General features: G+C 34.7%; 1 long non-coding RNA gene across 1 annotated transcript; it reads right to left on the bottom strand.

The window, feature by feature from the left end:
- Window positions 1-3,429: 3,429 nt before the first annotated feature.
- LOC149170753 (uncharacterized) lies at window positions 3,430-3,845 on the bottom strand. The gene is made up of 3 exons (XR_016259501.1): window positions 3,775-3,845; window positions 3,565-3,645; window positions 3,430-3,468 (listed from the first exon to the last, which is right to left on the bottom strand). It is a non-coding gene; the product is annotated as an uncharacterized LOC149170753 (long non-coding RNA).
- Window positions 3,846-17,468: the final 13,623 nt, after the last annotated feature.

Raw genomic sequence — 17,468 nt, 5'->3', positions numbered from 1 at the left:
GTTTCTTCCAGAGGTTGTCATTATGCTAAGGTAGAGCCAATAAGAAGCACTGCATTCACCTAGAGCTGACCAGCTAGTAAACACCCACTTCAGGTTAGAGAGAGATTAGCTAACAGCAAAAAATTGCATACGTATTGTTTCGATAGTTTGGAAGATATTCAACATTATAAGAGAGCAATTGAGTTAGCAATTCAATGCTCTGAAAACTTATGAAAACTTATCTAATAGTCAATTTTGTTTATTTAGAGAAACTCTGCACAAACATTACCTAGGTCTAAATTGCACTATGAAAACATCTGGCATGAAAGGTTGGCATATCTTTAGTCAAAGACCATTAGAAGATCTTAAAAACAGTAACAGCTCACATCAAGATATAAGTATTTTGATATTTTCCAACCTGAGATGGATGAGTAAGCCAGAAAATAACTCAACCTGATCCCCAGTTGTAAGTTTAGCATCAAGTCATAATTTCTGTGCCCTTTGAGAATAGTCTCTCCAGGTCTCTTCGCCTCCTTCGGATGCCACTTCTGTCTTCTCGCACGGTCCAGATGTTGAGCAGTTGAGTACTCTCGCAGGGTCCAGATGTTGAGAAACTGCTCAATTATTAGCATAATGTTGACAAAGGTAGCATTTTTCTTGCTGACCAGGGAAAGTGATGACCTGTATCATCACCACAGGTATATACTCAGAGGCAAAGCTATCTCTTACATGGTAATCCCAAAATATCCGAAAACAAAATATCAGTGTTTATGTTGCAAAGAAGTCAACAACCTCTCTTAAAATTGAGAAGCATGTCAGGTTCAAGCAACGCCATTCTTTTTAGAAATCAGAGCACTTACTAATCCATACAAGCAGTGACGCGTATTTGGATTGAAACCAGGGAGGTTTCTTTGGAGAAGAATATAGGACATGACTTTGTGTTCCACCTCACCAGGAACATTTGCATCAGACAAAATGCCAAACAGGAGTGATTTTCTTTTCCAAATAGCAAATCTATATCTGATCTCACTGAAATATTAGAACAGGCACACCTCACCTTTAAGAAGCACTTAACAAAACCCTGACTATCAGGGAAGACACTCAAGAAAACCTCCTTTCTAGGTGATTGCAAATTTCTGTATAGACCTGTAACAGAGAAGGAAGACGGGGATTAAGACAACGCGTAAAATAATGCAAAAATAGGCCTGAGATTCAGAATTTTGACAATCTCTCCTAAAAAATGTGAGCTGTAACTCAAATATACTCCATAATCATTGTGCAAAACCATACCCAGAAGAAGGAAAAGAATTGAACCCAAAAGCCACTTATTTCTATTCCCTGGCAAGGATGCTATTGAGGCAGAAGCAGTGGATGGATAGTCTAATAGCCAAGTACTTGTTGTAGATTCGTATGGTCCTCTGGATAGTCTAACAACCGAGTACCTGCCATAGATTCCTATGCTCCTCGTTCGAGATGTTAATGTTAGTGGCTGTTTCTTGGTTTCTTTTTTCTTTGTGCTTCTACTTTTACGATGTCCATAATCAGAAGAGTCATGGGAACAAGTGCTAAGAGAAACAATGCTGCCAGTTGAGTAAGTTGGCTTATGCTAATGGATTCCATGTTATGTGAAGTAGAGAGATGTATGTCAATATGTAGGTGCAGAAGGTAGTTTTGTTTTGTAGGCAAGAAATTAGGCATTGCTTTTTCCAATTTATAAAAGAGTTCAACGTGTTTGCAAGCTGGTTTTAAGTGTGAATGGAACTGAGTTTTTGAGAATATTTTACTGGAAGCAAGAGGTAATCATTTGAAAAGATTGAAAGACAATGGGTAATGGATGTTTGTATAGGCTTGTTCAACCTCGTGGAACGAGCGTTTTTGGAACCTATGTGATAAAAGAGATGCAACCGAAAAGATTTGTATAACCAAATAGGGAAAGTCATGCAAGATCGCAACACTTGAATGTGGGATAAATTTCTGACATGTGCAGAAATAAATACATATACGGACTAATTTGAAATGGAGTTGAAATACGTCAAGATCAGATTGGAGAGGATATAATCCAATATGAAGAGCATTTATTGGAGCAAACCGGTGTTTAATGATCGCCATAAAACAAAAAACTTACCATTTCAATGTTGCAAGATGGAAGGTGCAGAATTTGATATGCAATCGGTGCAGTTAAGTGAGCAATCGGTGCAATTAAGTGATCTATCTGACATCGGAGGCAGATGGCATATGAAATGATGTATGTGACGGCAAAAGTAAATCAGAAATTAAGTGATGTATCTGACATCAGAGCCAAATCTCAAATAAAATCTTGGTGTTAGATTGCAAGTGAGGTTTTGGCAGTTGAGTGTGACAGGCTCGAACTTCTCATTGCACAGAAGAAAGGATATGACAGTCAGCGATATGGCAATCTATAAAGGGAAAGAGTCGAAGTAATGAGGGGAAGATACATACCCATAACTCCACTGTGCATAATCATAGAGTTCTATAGATGGAAATCAGAATTTACATAAAATGGCTAAGTTGTGGTTATATGCGTTTAATATACTACAAGGATAACTCCATATCCTTTGATTTATTTTATAGTGTTTCCACAAATCTTTGTGAACTCTCTGGGCAATGCCCAAGCTTACCTAAACATATACTAGATAACCAAGTATGGTATAGATCCTGTGTTTGGAAATTCTGCAGACCTGGGAGCATGAACCTAATCAAAATGATGTCGCATTTTACAAAAGGACTGTGGGCAATAGATTATATTACACTCACTTTTTGGCGAGTCCAAGCCATTCTAATAAGTATGGCAATAACTAATAGGAAACTAAAGTTTAAAGGGAAAACTTGGTTGGGCACTATCTGAATTCTAGTAGTTATCAACCACAAACAATTGGCTAGACAGGACAAGTAATCAGTCTATGAAAGACATGTTTAGATTCTAGAAAAAATATGGTAGCCCAGTTCTAAGTGCAAGAAAAGATGACATTTGTAAGGTTCAAATCAATAACAGCAAAGATCAAACCACCCCTAATGGTCATGATTGAAGCCAAAGGCCAAGTAGCATGCACTCTAGGAGCTATGATGCCAAAGGCCAAGTGGCATGCACTCCAGGAGCTATGATAGTCTAATGAATCTGGTTAACCTGAAAGCATGGGAAAATATAAAATATAAAGCCTGCAAGCCACCTTATCCATTTCATCACAGAAGGGGCGAGAAAGAAATTCTGGCATATCTACTGGATCATAGAAAGCAGCCTTGAAAAATCATAGTCCAAAATCTACATGCCACCTTAAGTAACCATATGCATTTCATCATAGAAATTTGAAGAAGACATTCTAACATGTGTTGAATTGTAGAAGGTAGCCCTGGTGAATTGTAGAAGGCAGCCCTCGCAAAGACAAGGGAGTCAACCCCACGAAGCTGCTTTGCAAGTTTATTATATGTAGGTTCTAATGCTTGACAATGCCCACACCAGGGTGCATATATCTACCAGGAACAAAATTTTGTCAAACAAAGAAACAAAATTGACTTGTGCAAAGCCATATGAAAGTCCCTTCTTATTTTTAAGGACGCCAAACTTACCTCGAGAAGGACATCCTTGGACTCATCCAGTACAATCTCATCAAAATTCTTTCCCACAACAATTTTTACATCTCCATCATTCTATCAAAATATAGGTATGACTCATTATGGCCAGCAAAATTTAGTTGATAAATAAGTAATTCATTGTATCAAAATCTAAATAACAAAGAACTCAAAATGTAAATGGGAGTAGTGAAGAAACCAAAAAACCTTTTCCGGCACAGGGTCGGACTTGAAGAAAGGCTTGAGTTTGTCCGCAAGGAAGTCCTCTCCAAAAGCCCAACAGAGAAGTAAATCAATCATATCCTTTCTTCTAAGAGAGTAAAGAAAAGGAAATGTGACAATGTCTCATGTACTAGAGAGTTTTTGCATAACAGTCGAAACAAACTGTTAAACACTCTGTGATAATGTTCTGTTGCCACAACTAAAATCCATGGTTTTTCAAGGCAGTTAATGCTTATCACTTTCACCATGCAGTTTAGATTATATTAAGCAGATATAATAACTAGTTAGTATTTGATATGACATAGTTATTTCTAGAGGTCAATATTCCTGTGCAAGCTCAAATCATATTCGACCCGGATAAACAATAACTATTACAAAAACTGTATACACAAGATGTTAATTTGACAAACTTCCTTGGATAATCAAATAGGACATATCAGAAAATGAGACTTACCTTGATGTTATCCGCATTTATTTCAGCTTCAAACAGATATTTGATGGGCTCTCTAGATAAAACACATGCAATTACCTATAAAATAATTAGATATTAAAATCTTTTATTTCTAAGAAGCGAAAACAAACATAATACACCACAAACTAATATTATCCCTGGAGCGAAGGATGGATGACTCATCTAAAATTATTCAGCACAGAGAAAATTCAGATACAAAATTTTCTGAACATAATCTACCTTTGGTTCATCTCCACTTAAGCCAAAGTATTCCATAATTGGTTTCCCAACATCAGCATTGTCAGAATCAACATGCACAAAAAGGCTCTGGCAAAATACACATATAAACAGAAACAATTACAAACAGATTTTCATCCCGCTGGAATCTCAGATTAAACAACAATTCAACCCCAAAGGAAGTGCAGGTTTCAGATGATAATAGTGCCAAAGGAGTCCTCCATGTAATAATTGTAACGAGGAAACTCTAAGAACAAGTGTCAACATAATTACATGTGTTCAACAAGTGAATTGTGCCTAACGATACCTTTCCCTTAAATGCTTTTGCAGCTTCTTGAAATGATGGAATGACCTTTTCATAATCCTTGGCAGTTACGAAGAGCAGGATCTACAAAAAGCAATCAAGTTAGGGCAACTTGCATACTACACTTATTCAAATCATATCAAGAAACAATAAATAACATTTTCAGATCCATGTAAATTAGTGAGATTCAGAACTCAATAAAAAACTTTGAAAAGAAGAATGACAGGACAGGCTTAAACATACTTGTTTCTTTATAGAACTGTCAAATATCATATTAGCACTTCCCCTGGTGAAAGTCGTCACTAATGGGAGCTTGTTTGCAAAGACGAATTCAGTTACGACAGCTTTCTCAAATTTTCCATCTGCCAAAAAAGCAATACAAGAATTTAAAAAAATTAGCATGTCACATATTGACAATTAATTATATAGTTCATGCTTCGGATTTCTATAACAAAGAGATTAAAAATTAACATTATTGATTAAAATTAACAAAAAGCATTTTTGGCACCACTGAAATAGAACAGGGGTGTTCCCTCTCCCCTCTTCAATTTAGCTTATACTCAGATCAGCATGAGGATTACTTTCAGGCAAATATAGGACCAAATTATAGTCATTTCCTTCTTTTCATATAATTATTCACAACTTCCGATTTGCTGATGATGTACGGCCCCTACCAGAGCTTGCAGAAACAACAAGACTTTTTCTTTCATTCTTTTTGTAACAATAAAAGAACTGATAGCCAATATTGACAAAACAAGAGACATAGATGATATAAAATTAGGGAGGTCTTTGCTATGGATGGAACAATACATGACCAACTTATTGCAGTGTACTTCAACCCTGGTTAACTGGAGAGCTATACTTTATTTCCTACTTTACCTTCAGCTTGAAAAAAAAATATGCAAATTAATCAATATAAAACCCTGAATTTGTTAAAGGCGATACTTATAATTGTTACCTTTCTCAACCTTATGTCGCGATTGAAGAGGAAATGATACCATCAGCGATGAAGAATGACCAATATAGAGATGCAGTGGCGTCTATATGACAACCAGGCAGGTTACCTCTGCAAGTACTCACCCCTAACGCGGTGGAAGAATGGCAAAATGTGAGGACGACTTAGGGTAATGCGATGAATTAGGGTTGCAAATGTAGCTGCACCGTAGATCACCAGGGAACAAATCGATGTCGTTGAACATTTACCAAGGTACCCTGACGTGTCACATGGGGGCCCTGCCTCAGCCTGTAAATAAAACAAGAGTGCCAAACTTAACAACATATGACAATCGAACTTAACAACATATGACAATCGAGGAGGGTGGGCCTGGACATATATGCCATGAGATATAATACACGTCTCCTTTAAATTGACACTTTCAATGCATGTGCCATGCTCGATCCACATGTAATACATGCGTGGTGCTCCATGTTCGGTGTTAAAAAACAATTAATCGAACAACTTTAAATTATTTAATTTATTTAAATATTAAATAAATTTTTGGCCCATCCCGTGACCACTTGTCTAGCCTATTATAACATCTGTCATGCATGTCAAATTATTTTAAAATCATCCACCAATTATGATATTAAGTTGCAGAAACATAAGAAGCGATCGACCCTGTTCCAACAAAATATTAAAGCTAAATAAGAAGGCACTTTCAGATTTATATTACCTCCTTTCTTTGGGGCCAGCCTACTTCATGAATGAATTGCAGTTGGACAGGCAGCACCAGTCCTTGGATCGTGCCACCAGAGGTTCATGCACTCACTGAGAACAGTTCGATGGAGCAGAATGGACAGCCGCTGCTTACTGATGCAGGTGCAGAGTGTGCCACTGAGAACAATTCGATGGAGCAGAATGGACAGCCGCTCCTTACTGATGCAGGTGCAGAGTGTGATGCAGGTGCAAAGTGTGCGAGTGGTAATGGTTTCTTCGACTCCATCCACGCCCTTAGCGTCGCTGCACAAGACCTCCAAGGCGAGGCAAGCCTCGAGAGTACATCTGTACAGGTTGGTCCGGCTAAAAACATAGAGAAACAAGAGAAGAGAAGCTCTGGTATTGGTTTGGTCAATTCCTATCCCGGTAAATTCTGAAACTGCCTCGCCTGATTCGTCTCCAGTCCTTGAGAAAGAAATTGTGCATACGACTCCAGAGGTTGAACAGACCATGGAAACCCCAATTGAAAAAGATCCCGAGTTCGCAACCATCAGAGAATCATTCTATGATGTTGAAGCTCCTAATAATATGCGGAGATCCGATGTAGGTCAAGAGGATGACTCTCACACAACAATGGAGCCACCCAGGAATGATGAACAGAAAGGCAATAATGCAAATTCTGAAACTGCCTCGCCTGATTCTTCTCCAGTCCCTGAGAAAGAAATTGTGCAGACAACTCTAGAGGTTGAACAGACCATCGAAACCCCATTGAAGAAGATCCAAGCAGGTATGGTTGAATGTGGCCTCGATTTCTAGCTTACAACTTCCGAGAACAATTTTTGTTAGCTGGCTAGTCAGCTTGTTCTTCTATAGAAATTCAAGGCGGATGTGAAGACTACCATCACGATAACCAGTCTAGCTCCTTAGAACAACCAGATGCTGAGGTAATTATATTCTTTATTTCTAAACTAGCTAGCTTCTGTACTTATTCTATTATGTTTCCCTTGCGCGCTCAAGATTCTTTTGTACTTCGGGCAGATTGAGAACCCTCCGGAGGAAGAACACCATGAAAAGGGATCAGTCTTCAAGTGCCTAAGTTCAGTCTCCATTCGATAGGTACGAGAGTAGGAAGTCGGGTTCGAAGCCTTATTCAAAGACAGTTCGAGGGACTTTCAGCAAAGCGGTTTCATCTGTCAAGGCTTCTACGCCCTGTAATTCAGTGATTTTAGAGTGAAAGAGAAAGGGAATTCCACAACTAGATAGGAATAGGCCCATGCAAAATCAGTATATTGGGAAACGAGAGTCAACGGGGGGCAGTTAGCCCGGTCGATCGATGCGGTGCTGAGGTTGCACTTCTCTTAATGAGTCTGTCCATTCGAGCAGTCTGTTGGAAAAGGTTGTAATCCCTCTCTTGGTGATAGTCGCTCTTCATCAGCTTATAGTAGGAGTTGAGCTCTTCCGCTAGCTTACTAGCTCTGGTAGTAAGGCTCTTCGGTCAATAGTTCCACTGGAAACTGCTTCCTGTATCACTGCTTTTCATTTTCAATTGTTAGAGTAGTCTCGAGCCGCGCTCCTCTGCCATGCGAAGGGAGGAAGATCGGATTGAATGGCTAGCGAACTCAACCCTTGCGGCAAGAAAAGGACTCAATAGCTCATAGCCGGGGAACAGGCCCTATGTGCTAGTCACCGAGGTGTTACAAAATTAACCAGATGGCAGTGTCATGTAACCAGATGGCAGTGTCAAAGTACCAGATGGCAGTGTCATGAAGACAACAAGCAATCAACCAACTTTGATATTGCATTCGGTTGCATTCGGTATCTCCCATAGCATTAAATGCTTCGAACTAATACTAACATTAGTTTAACACTTTCAAAATGCAAATAAAATGTAAATGAAACCGATGAATATGAATGAGTATAGTATATAGTTTGGCCTCCCCGCCTTGGGAAGAGGCCAAATAACACGGTAAATAACCATGTACTAAAAAACTTTGAATATACTCCATCAACCGCCATTACGAAACAGCTCACAAGCAGGTTAACTAATGCTAGCATCGGGGTTTTCGATTACTATAGTCCTTGGCCATTGCCAGATGGCAGGGACTAATAATCATGTCAAGACAAATTAGCTTATAAAATCAAATGTAATGAAAGATTAAAATGTATAATTAAGTTGGTTTAGACGAAAAATATATAGAACGATACATGGTGTATAGGTATGCATGCAAGAAACTTTCTAGGTTTAAATTTTAGAGACATGATTATTATTGCTCGATGGCCAATTTACTAAAGCTTTGACATTTAAAGTTTTGGGAAGTAATTATTGGTTGACGCTTATATTGTATTGAAGACTAATATTTAGTCATGTAGTTCAAAAAATGATGGCCTGCTGAAATGTAAGTGTCCACTCATTTTTTTAACTACATTTGAATCCTTTGTTTTAAATTTTTAGGCACCCCCTAGAGTTTGTTAATAAATTTCAAAGGGTTGTGTATCGCCATTCAAATAAGAGTAAAATAAGGTAGCATAGTTAGCGTTCCTGCCACTTAGTTTAGTTATTAAACTTTGAAAGGTATCAAATAATTGATACATATCAATAAGGGCTACATTGTAGATACTCTTGCTTAGTTTAAGTATCATTAAGTTAAGTTAGCGTAAAACACATACATGAATGTGAAAACAAAGTGTTTTTCAATAGTCTTACAAGACTGGTAATGACCTAGGACTAGGAATAGTACCTCTAACAACTAGAGTGGTGTGGATCAAAAATAGTACCTCTAACAACTAGAGTAGTGTGGATCAAAAATAGTACCTCTAACAACTAGAGCAGTTTGGAAAAATTAACAATAACTAGAAACAAATAATATTGATTCACTAGTATTGTTCAAAATCTATTGGTAAAATATATATTTTAACATAAAATATATATAATATTTATGATAAATTAAAACAGATATAAATATATATATATATATATATAATATTTATATGATAAATAAAAATAAATACAAAATAAAATATAATAATGATGACAACTTCTAAAAAATAATCCAAAAAAAAATAGTTGAAAAGTGGGAGTGTAGTAAAATAGATAAATATGAACAATCTATGTTATAGAACAAAATTGTATATGTATCCTGATCATATTTTCCGAAAAAAACACATTAAGAACACTCAATGTGATTTTTCAAGAAAATCTGAACAATATATCGTGAAAGAAGCATAAAATCTGAGATGTATACGTATCTATTTGAAGGAAAATGTGATAAGTTAAACATCTTGTTGACTAAATAAGCTATATAAGTATTATCTAATAAATATTTGTTTGGATAAGATATATAAACATCTTGTTGACTAAATAAGATAGATAAATATTTATTTCACTTTAGTGATGTAATGAATATAAAGAATATAAAAAAAGTTTACATACTAAATATAAATCAAGGCAGCGTAGCTAGCATTCCCTGCCACTTAGTTTAATAAGATATTTTAATGTTATAATGTGTTGTATGTACTCCAAACAATAATAAAATTGTATAATGAGTTATATGAATATTTGTTTAACGTTTTTTAAATTAATATTTTTTAATATAATTAATTTTTTTGGTGGATAAAGGTTAGATATATATATATATATATATATATATCTATATATATATATATATATATATATATATATATATATTGAAGAGAATGATAACAAGTTAATAATTATTTATTTAATATTGAATAATGGCAATTTCTTTATATAATGTTCATATTATAGCACAGATGCCTTGTCATTAGAGTATAGATTGATATAATGAGAGTTGTACAAATTGTACACATGTTATTTTTACATATTTTTTTCAAATTTATATTTTTCAAATTAATTTTTTGTAAATTAAAAAATAAAACTCATTTAAAATGTTATTCAATACTTTACACCAATGAAAAAATGGAATTTTTTAATTTAATTACAACCATTTGTGTTTATGGTACATAGTAATTATTATATAATGTTATTTTTCAAATTATTTATATTTATTTTACATAGTAATTGGTGATATAATACATAATCTTTAATAATAGACTACACAAAAGCCAATTCTTACCATCATTACACAATAAGAGAGGAGACATTTCAACCAATCATATTTGAGATAAATAAAAATAAATATAATTTAAAAATAATAAATATAATTTCATAATGTTAAATTTTGGATAGATTTTAAATTGTTTTAGTCAAATAAAAACTAATAACAAATCAATGGAAAACCGAATACCTTATATCCTGCCAATGACAAATATTATAATAAAATTGATTTGTTTATATCTTTTCAACTCATTTAATTTTAATTTTCGATTTTAATTTTTTTTAAAGTTAAATTTATTTACAAATTTACACCAAAAAAAAGAAAAGAAAAACTAATATTTAATGGTTAATGGGTGAGAGATGAAATCCATATAGATAAAATAAAATAAAATAAGCGTCATTAAGTATATATATACCACATGTTATGTTTACACAAAAATTTATAAAAAAACGAAAAGACTAATATTTAATGGGTGAGAGATGAAATCCATATGGATCAAAATAAAATAAAATAAAGTGTCTTTAAGTGTACCACATGTTGTACCACATGTTGTGTTTACTGAAATAATTTATTTATCAGAGATCATGTTTGGAATTTCATAGGCTATTGATTCTGAAAATCTTTGGTAAAATTAATTATATATAAGATTATTTGATTTAAAAATTTTGAATTTAAAAGTTGATAGTTGTTCTGATTTTATAAACTGATTTGTTTTTTGAATTTTGTTCTAACTTCTTCTTCTTTTCTAACTTTGTTGCTCATGTATTCAACTTAAACTTTGGGCTAAACGATATTTCCAAATTTTCTATTTTTTTTGTGTGTTTCTATATATTTAGAAGCAATTACTAATTTATGCATTGGGCAATAATATATTAAATTTGATAACTAATTGAATTATAAAAAATTAAATTAAAATATTGTTAAAAATTATTTAATTTCAATTTACAAAATAAAATTATAAAAAATTTAAAAATATTTTTAATCAACTCTAAACTAATATAAATTTCACCGCAAACTAAATGCAACATCACATACTTACCACTAAAATAATAAACTTAATATTTATTCAATCACATCGAACCAGTCTCATTAGGTTGCCGTACCAAAACAAAAAAATCGGACACACCTCCATCCTTTACGAGGCGATATCTTAAGTAGCCAGTCATCTCCACTCTACCGTTTACATTGAATAAAATAGTGCAATGAACAAACCGTTGAATAACACCAAAAAGGCAAAGTATGAATCTGTTGATGTGTCGAAAAGAGAAAGATGGCTTCCATAATGGCCGAATAACATACCACAATATTACGATTTTTTTAATCTTTTTATTACTTCTTTATACTAATTTGTTTCGATTTTTATATTATTTTATTTTGTTTTTTATTATTTTTATTTAGACTTCTTATTAAAATTAATATCCAAACAAATTAAGGTATATGTGGTGATATTTTATTGAGATTCGAGTTTGTCCAAAGTGAACTTTCAAAATCAGGAACAAAAGTCTGGCATCATTAATTACACCAGAGAAGTTGTAGAGTGTCCGTGGTTTTATTGCAACGTCAAACGACATTGATGACTGAAAGCATGATAATGTTTTTTCCAAAGTTAGGTATAAAAACAAGTTACATCCTTTGCTACATTGAATTTGAATACGAAAAATTATTTCACATAAGGATACAAGTTAATGCAATATATTTTTTAAAATTATTAATTTTTGTAAGGTTATATTAAATTTGCAAGTCAATAACACAATAACACAATTTCTTTGCAGTAAATATTTTAGTCTACTATTATCATCTCAAGGAACATAGGGACATAGTGTTACTCAAAATACAAATGGAAGGGTATTAAGAAATAGATTGAGGGACTCATGTTAGGTTTACACTCAACAATTCTTCATTAAAGGAATGGTCAAGTAGGATTGCGGAGAGCAAAGAGTTTGATTTAGGATTGTATGGACGTGGAGAGCATAGGGTTTGATCTAAAGTTATACAAGGGCACAATGGAGATGGGGGAGCCAGGGGTTGTATGCAAAGGAGTAAGTTATTAAATGTTCATTATTCATCTACATGGGGGTAGTGAGTTGACTTTTAATTTTGAAGGATTTTTGGGTTGGAAGGAGCCAAGGGTTGCATGCAAAGGAGTAAGTTATTATTGGTTCATTATTCATTTACAAGGGGGTAGCGGGTTGACTTATCATTTTGAAGGCTTTTTGGGTGAGAAGGAGCCAAGGGTTGTGTGCAAAGGAGTAAGTTCATTATTCATATACATGGGGGTAGTGGGTTAACTTATCATTTTGAAGGTTTTTTGGGTAAGAAGGATAATGTATAGGACAGACATATCCGAAAGTAGCTTTAGGTAGATTGTGTTGGCAATATGGTACATGTGTTTTCCTTGATGGCAACCCACATACAAGCTAGTTCAGAAATGATAAAGTGATCTATGATGGCAACTCACATTGTAACAAGTCTATTCAAAGGTAACAAAGTGATGTCATAGAAGAACATGATGATGGGACAAAGGATTACAGATCAAAATCAAGAAATTGAGGAAAGATGATGTTTTAAGTTATATACACTCGTTAACCTAGTCCAAGTTGCGTATACATGTAGGTACACAGAATAAAAGGCATGTATACGTATGCACACAGTGTCACAGAAGGAAAAATGTGTATGGGATGGAAAATTAAGGTTAAAGAATACCAAGGGTCCATACCATGGTATTAGCCGACAATATTGAGCAGAATAATAGTTACTTGTTCCCGTCTAAGAATACCATAGGTTCTAAGTGTTGTTATGGTGCATGGTATTGACAAAGACTCTAGTATATAAGGGGGAGAAGATCAAAGGGATAAGTGTACAAGTGAAAGGGTTTTTCATGAATACTTCTATCTGAAGTATATTTTGTGTTGTAAGGTCTATGGTTATGATATAGATCTGAAACATTTTGTGCACCCTTGGATACAATGTTGGATCAGGATCATTAAATCTGAAATGACTTATCATTGTATGATTTGATAATGGATAGGCTAGATCAGAGTTTTAACGCATGTTTTATCCTTTAAATGCTATGATCTGGGTATATCTGAAGTCTTAAAAAGTTGCGAAGTTATAAGTCATTATTTGTATATCTATACGTAGGTTCGTCTCGGTGAAGGCACATATACATGCGGATTCGACACTTCCAAGTAGCGTATGGAGAGGAAGGGATAGTTTTTCAGAACTAACTGATCTATCTGATCAATGTTGTTGTTTTACTATTGTTTGTCAATGATGTATTCATTAGATCTGAAGTTAAACTAATTGTATAAGGAGATTGAGTCTGGCTGACTAATTGATTGAGTAAGAAGGGTAATCTTTCATCCTATTTGTTTAGAAGTCTGTAATATGACAATAGATCTTCAAAATCAGAATTTTTCAAAGTCATGGAGCTCAACATAACGAAAGAAATATGGGACAAAATCATTTAGAGCTACGAAGGAGACTCCCATGTAAAATGTGTCAAACTCGAAGCTCTCAAAATTCAATATGAAACTCTCAAGATGCATAGTGATGAAAGTATTTCTAGTTACCTTTTATGAATAGATGAGATTGTAAATCGTATGAAGAATCTGGGTGAAGAAATAAAGGAGGCTATTATAGTAGAGAAAATTTTAAGATCTTTATCTCCTAAATTTGAGTCAAAAGTATCTGCCATTGAAGAGAAGCAGGATATAAAATATGTTATTGTTGTACAAATTCATGGAATTTTAACTGCCTTTGAAATGAGGAAAGGAAGTCCATCAAAAATCAGAGAAGCCACTTTCAAAGCCTCTACAAAGGGAAAATAAAAGGAAGATCTCAAGGGATCAAGATATATATCAGAAGAAGATGAGGTAAACTTTGTGAAGAAACTTTAACTGGGTTCCAGAATATTGAGAGGTAAGCTTGTATTCAAATGTTTTTCTTGTGGTAGAGTTGGTCATTATGCTGCTAATTGTCCTCATAAAGATAGACATGACAAAGGAAAGGATTCCGCAAAAGGTAATAGGAAACAGTTTGTTAATAGACGAAGCTATTATACTCATGAAGATAGTGATGCCCTGTCTAATAATGATGAAGGTGAATCTGATCAAGATATTAAACTTCTCATGGCTTATGAAAATGATAAGTTTATGGATGCCTTGGAAGAAGGATATTTTCTTGAAGAAATCACTCAACTCAAAATATGCTTAGAAGAAAAGAATATAGTCATAGACACTTTGACACATGAACTCATAGAAAGGGAAAATCCAATGAAACATTAGAGTATGATGTAGTGAGTCTACAAAAGGAACTTGAGAAGACGAAATCTTTGAATGTTAGAATTGCTAAAGGATCAAAAACCTTAGATGAAATCATCAAGATTCAACATTTTCCTCTTATAAAGACTGGTCTTGGATACACTAGAGAAACATCCCAACCAGAAACGTCTTCAGCCATCACCAGAAGCTATTTGAATGCAGCAAAAACCAGTTAACAATGTGTCAATCCTCAACAAAAGCCTAAAGGTACTCCCTAGGTAAATGATGCTCATTTTACTCTAAGGGTGAACATCAATAGAAGCACTAACCAAAAGGTGAACAATACCAAAATATTTTATGATCACAGAAACTTCTTCTTTAATGGACAATGTTTTTCATGCCATAACTTTGGTCATAAGGTTTCTCAATGTGTTTCTTACAAAACTATCATGACTAGAGAAGCAAGAAAGCAAAGGAGCGTGACAGGAATCAAGAAGAGCTCTTACAATAAATTTTCACCTCTTGAAGATGGAATTGAGTGGTCATTTTGCAATAACTTTGGCCATGAAGAATATGAATGCAAGAGCAAATTTCGGCCAACATATCAAAAGGAGCAAACATCATCAAACTCCAAGGTATGGAAAAAGAATGAAGTACAGTTAGAAAGATGTGGCATAGCTCTGTTTGCAGAAGGACAAGAAAATCAATGGTACATTGATAGAGGAATCTCTTAACACATGATAGGTGATAAAGATAAACTCCTTTCATAAAATGCTTTAGAAAAGGAAAAGAATGTCTCTTTTGGAAATGACACACCAAATATCATTAAGGGTAAAGTTTTTGTTTATCTAAAAGAAAAGGTTAAAACTAGAAATGTTATGTATGTTGATGGATTAAAGCATAACTTATTGAGTGTTAGTCAAATGTGTGATCAAGGAAATGAAGTTTTGTTTCGATCAAAAGAAAGTGTGGTTTGTAAGTTTGACATAGGAAAGACCATAATTAAAGGTACAATAACCCTAAAAAATCTATATATACTAGAAGGAGGTCAAGAACAATGTTATCTATGAAAAATAGAAGAGAATTGTTTATGGAACAGAAGATTGGGGCATCTAAGCTTTTCTCAAATAAGAAAATCATGCAGGCTCAAGGTTGTTTGTGATCTTCCAGATATCATCATCCCAGAAAGTACCATCTGCAAACCATGTCAATTCGATAAGAAAACTAGAGTTCAATTCAATGCCAAAGAAGGATCAACAAGTAAGCCTCTTGAACTCATTCATACTGATTTGTGTGGACCAACAAGGAAAAGGTCACCTCGTGGAGAAGAATACTACATTTTATTCATTGATGATTTTTCTAGAATGTGTTGGATTGGGTTACTAAAACATAAAGATGAAGCATTTGAAAAGTTTAAGGTCTTCAAAGCTTTAGTTGAAAATTAATTAGATATAAAAATCAATTGTCTCAGATCTAATCGAGGAGAAGAATTCTTATCAAATGAATTATTTGAATTTTGTGAACAACATGGAATAAAGAGACAATTCTCTGTTGCTAGAACTCCTCAACAAAATGGCATGGTGGAAAGAATGAATAGAACAATTCAAAAAATGGCTTGAGCTATGCTTGATGAGTCTGGAACTTCTGACACCTTCTGGGGTGAAGCTACACATACTGTAGTAAATATTCTCAACAAAGTTCATGTACGTGTAAATAGTGATAAAATTCCATATGAACTTTGGTATGGTAAGCTTCCCATTGTAAAACACTTCAGAGTTTTTGGAAGCAAATGTTTCATCAAAAAGACTGATGAAAAACTTGGTGATCCAGGTGGCTCCAGACACATGAAGAAGTCTAGGAGGACTCAGGAAGGGTAAAAAATCAAAGTGATTGGATTATGTTCGAACTAGACTCATGTTAAAGATCTCATCATTATGATCATGGTCCGGATGAGGAAGATAGAGGCAGTCAAAGTTTTGGTTAACTTTTGCTGACTCTGCAGGCTTAATGGAGACACATTTTAGAATTTTTCCAGCGAACAAAATCTCGCCTACTCCGGCAGGATTCTGAATGAAATTGTGACCTCATTAGAATGACTCCTACAGTCAAAATTTTAGAAAATTCAAAAAAGGCTATGGTATGTTAAAATTAAAATAAAGTATATAGGAGGTGGTGGGCCACCACCCCCACCACCCCACATCTCATATAACGATACGTATTAGTTTGAGGGGCCGGTGGGAGTTGAACCCACGGCTGGTGGGAGGGCCGACCCCACCCACATGGCGGCCCCATGTGCCATAAAACCAATGCCCCCCACCATTTAATAACCATCAAACAAACAACATGTTGTGCACTGTGTAATACACCCGCGAGAGTTATGGGGTGGGCTGCCCAAGGCGGACCTGACCCCAAAAAATAAAAATGCGGTTTGAATGAAACATGTTTTGAGTTCAAATAGAGGGGTCGGGGTTTGACCGCCCGACCTCCTCCTCATAATTTGTTGCCTTAAGCAATCCACCTAAACTGATTTGTTGGATAATCCACCTGGGATTTTATATAAACATTCATTTCACCAGTGCGCCGAGGATGCAGATGGAGGAACCAGGAGAAAGCATGGAAAATGAGGAAAAATATTTTTTTATTAATTTTTAATGCAGGTGGAACCATGACTGAGCAAAATTTCCAAGAGGGT

Source organism: Pinus tabuliformis, chromosome 4_2 (genome assembly GCF_031772625.1).
Source record: "Pinus tabuliformis cultivar Carrire ecotype Pingquan chromosome 4_2, CPIR1, whole genome shotgun sequence".
NCBI lineage: Eukaryota > Viridiplantae > Streptophyta > Pinopsida > Pinales > Pinaceae > Pinus > Pinus tabuliformis.
The sequence above is the reverse complement of the archived record's forward strand: the minus strand, read 5'-3'. Positions and strand labels throughout refer to the sequence as shown.